Genomic DNA, 4154 nt, shown 5'->3' with positions numbered 1-4154 from the left:
AAGAGATGCTACTCAAACAAAAAGCTTCTATTAACATTTTTACTGAAGGTGACAGGAACACTAAGTTATATCATGCTTATATAAGTTACAAGAGGAAGTGAAATACCATACACTCTATTTACTCTACTGAGGGAAGATGAATTAATGACAATGAACTTATTGCTTTGGATGTTGTTAAGTACTACAGTTCCCTACTGAACTCTTCAGCTGATGTTAATACTGACTATGAAGATTACTTTACTGAAGAATCTAATTACACTAACCAGCTTAATCTCACTGAACCCCCTTCTGATGAGGAAATTTGAGATGCCTTAAACACAATTGACAGCTCTAAAGCAGCTGGCCCTGATGGTTTTACTGCTGACTTCTACAAAAAAGCTTGGCACATTATTAAGAAGGAGGTAGTACAGGCAATCAGGAGCTTCTTCAAGAGGGTCAATCTACCTAGCTATTTTGGAGACACTTCTATTGTGCTAACACCCCTAAAGGTGATTTGTAGAAGACTTAGGAACATTACAGGTCTATCGGCCTCACATCTATCATAAGTAAATTAATAAGCAAGATCATAGTTAGAAGATTCCAACCTCATCTTGACAGGATTATTTGCCCAAACCAAACTGCTTTCATTAAAGGAAAATCCATTACTGATAATGTGTTGCTGGCCCAAGAACTCATTCTGGATTTAGATAAAATTAGTAGAGGGGGAAATGTAATTTAAAAATTAGATATTAAAAAAGCTTATGACACCATTGAGTGGAATTTCATTTTGGGGATTCTTGTAGCTAGAGGATTTCAACCTGAATTCAATAAACTCATCCACAGGTGGCTCATCAACAACAAACACTCTATCCTGATCAATGGCAAAGCCTGGGGATCTTTCGCTGCTACCATATGACTCAAACAAGGTGACCCACTCTCTCCCACTATCTTTATTATTGCTATGGATTACTTCTCTAGAATGCTTGACATAATCATTCTCATCCAACGGTACTCCATATTCCATCACAAATCCAATATAGCTATTTCCCACCTCATGTATGCTGATGATATCATGAAATTCTCTAATGTTCATAAGAATGCAGTTAAAAAAGTCTATAAATTCCTGCAACAATTTTAGAACTACTCTGGAATGGAGTTTTTCCCTACTAAAAGCCAGCTTATATTTAACAAGAGAGATTCTTCCACTTAAAACATTGGGTCTCAAATTACACTGGCTTCTTTATTGCTACATTGCTAGGGACCCTGTGAAATATTTGGGGGTCCAACTCACTTGGGGGAGATCTAAAATGATCCAATTTGATGAGGTGTTTCAGAAAATTCAGAAAACCTTATCCAGCTGGTCACATTCTTTCCTGTCAAATGGGGGAAGATTCGCTCTTCTTAGAAGCATCCTAACTATTTTCCCCTCATATATTCTTCAAACCAACTACCTGAAGAAAAGCATTCAAATTCATTTGGAGAGAGTCTTTAACAGATTCTTATGAGCAGGTTAAAGACAAAAGCTCCACTGGGCTTCTTGGCAGAAGGCAGCTAAGCCAATAATAGCAGGTGGAATGGGGTTCAAGGGACTCCATCAAATCACACAGATTAATTTCTATAAGATGTGGATTAATTTTAGAACCCAAACTTCCCTATGAGCTAAGTTCATGAATGGAAAATATTGCAAGGGCTAGCATCCTTCTCTCATTTCCAAAAAAACTGGGGGACTCCAGAATTTGGACTAATATGCGTAAAATTAGACACCTTGTTGAAGATAAGTACATATGGGATTTGGGGAATGGTAAAGTGAGTTTTTGGCTTGACCATTGGTTTCCTAAGGACTGGCTAGGGCCCCCCCTTCTGACTTCAACTCTCAACTCTCAGTTTGTGATCTTTGGGAAGGGGACTTCCGGTCTGTTACTAAACTCCAATCCTTTCTACAAGAGCCCCATCTGTCTCAAGTTACTAAGGTTGTTTTTGATAAGAGCAGGAGAGACTGGATTATCTGGCAATGCTATGCTAACCAAAGCTTGACAAAAGCCATCTATGCCAAACATTGTAGTTGGGATCAAGTCCCCTGGGGTGAAGCCATTTGGAGCATATATCTATCCCCCTCCATATCCTTCTTTGGTTGGAGATTCTTCAACAACCTTTTACCAACTGATGATATTCTTAAACCGAAGGGATTAGGAGGGCTTTCTAGATGCTATCTCTGTCTGAAATTTGAGAGGACAATAACCACCTATTTTTAAATTGTGAATTTGCTCAAGAGGTATGGAAAGCACTCCTTACTAAAATTAAAGTTGAGGGCTTGGACAAGGACCGGTCAAGTCTCAAAGATGGATGGCACAACTAGAATGGTAAAAAAGGTGAGTCTATTCCTTTTATTGTGGACTGGTTCTTATGGATGTGCAGGAATAACAGAAAACATGAAGACATGAATATTTAACACAATAAGGTTACTAGAAATTGTGTTTCCTATTTAAACAAGCTAATCCATCTCAAAAACTTCCCTAATATCAGCTTGTCTCAGACCACTGCAACTAAAAGACAAAACAAGATTGAGAAAGTAATTTGGTAACATACTGATCTTCAAACCATGAAGATTAACACTGATGGTAGCTTTTCTGAATGGGTTACAGGGGTGGGAGGGGTTTTCAGATATTCCTACAACAAATGTTTGTTAATCTTTCATGCTCCTACTGAGGCCTATGATGCTTTAGAAGCTGAGCTTATTGTTGTTTACTGGGCCCTTACCTTTGCATAGAAATTTGCATGGCATAATTTGTGGATTGAGGTGGACTCTTATCAACTGATTACCTTCCTCACTGCAGAGCAGCTGTCCTCTTGGCACCATATGCAATGGAAACAAAAAATTGGCAACGTACAAAACATGTTCCAAGTTTATATGTCCTTTATATACAAAGAAGCGGGCCAACCTGCTAATTGGCTTGCCAGACATGGTATATATGTTAACTCCATCTCAGGGTCAACAAGACCTCCCACCCCTCTTGCTCTCCTGATTCATGGTGATAAGTTGGAGACTCTTTATCTTAGATTCAAGGCTAGTCATCTCAAAGAACTGTAGTCAATTGGAGCCTCTTTTCTTTTTTTTCTCTTTATTAAGTTTTATTGCACTCATGTATGCCTTAATTTTGTGGATTTGTCTCCCTCCTTTATTTTGTACGGGGACTTCTCCAATGGACTATTTTGTACCGCTTTATAGATCAACATGTATGGAGCCGAATAATGCTCCTTCCACATAATATATATAGTTTATCTCCAATACTCCTTTCTTAGGCTGTGGTGGTTCTTTTACTGCTTCTCTGGTTTTTCCTGGTTGGTGGTTCTTTTACTGTTCCATTGGAGGCCTACCAGTCTCTCAGTTTTCTACTGGCCTCCTGCTTTCTGTACTGCTTGTTGTTTCTTTACTCAAAAGTTTCTGGGTTTTCTCTTTATGGCTGGTGTCATGGCGACTCCAATTGATGTTCACACTGATTCCAAATGGACTAAGGCTACTTATGCAGGGATTGTTGGAAGAGCTAATGACACTCTCCAAGATCCTTCAAATTTAATTTTCCTTTAATTTTCCCTCAGTTTCCCTCAGGAATTTCATAATGCTGCTGTTGGCAAAGGGATTTGCCCTTGCATTAACCCCGTTAGCTTCGAAGATGGAGAAACTGCAGTCTACTTCTCTGCAGCTGAAATTGCTTCACTGAATGAAGAAGTCAGATTCACTCTTGTTGGAAAATTTCAATTGGGCCATCCTAAAATGGACCTTGTTAGAAGCTTCTTTGATTCTTTAAATTTCATTGGACAATGGAAGCTTGGTTTGATAGTTGGCAGGCACCTTCTTATCCAACTCTCAATGGAAGAAGATTATGCTAGGCTATTTGCTAAACAAACTATTTCTATAGCAGGAGTTACAATGAAAATCCAGAAATGGACTAGAGACTTTGACCCAACTAAAGAGCCTCTTGTGGTCCCAGTTTTGTTTAAGCTAGCTGGTCTTCCAATACCTTACTTCAAGCTTAATGCACTGTTTAATATAGGGAGAGCACTAGGTACTCCCCTCTCCCCTCAAGGTGCTACTTTCAATAAGGAAAGACCTGCTCTTGCTAGAATTCAGGTGGAAAGAGACATAACCCTCCTGAAAGAGACATAACCCTCCCTGA

This window comes from Phalaenopsis equestris, unplaced genomic scaffold (assembly GCF_001263595.1).
Source record: "Phalaenopsis equestris unplaced genomic scaffold, ASM126359v1 Scaffold215100, whole genome shotgun sequence".
Classification (NCBI taxonomy): domain Eukaryota; kingdom Viridiplantae; phylum Streptophyta; class Magnoliopsida; order Asparagales; family Orchidaceae; genus Phalaenopsis; species Phalaenopsis equestris.
Note: the sequence above shows the minus strand (reverse complement) of the source record.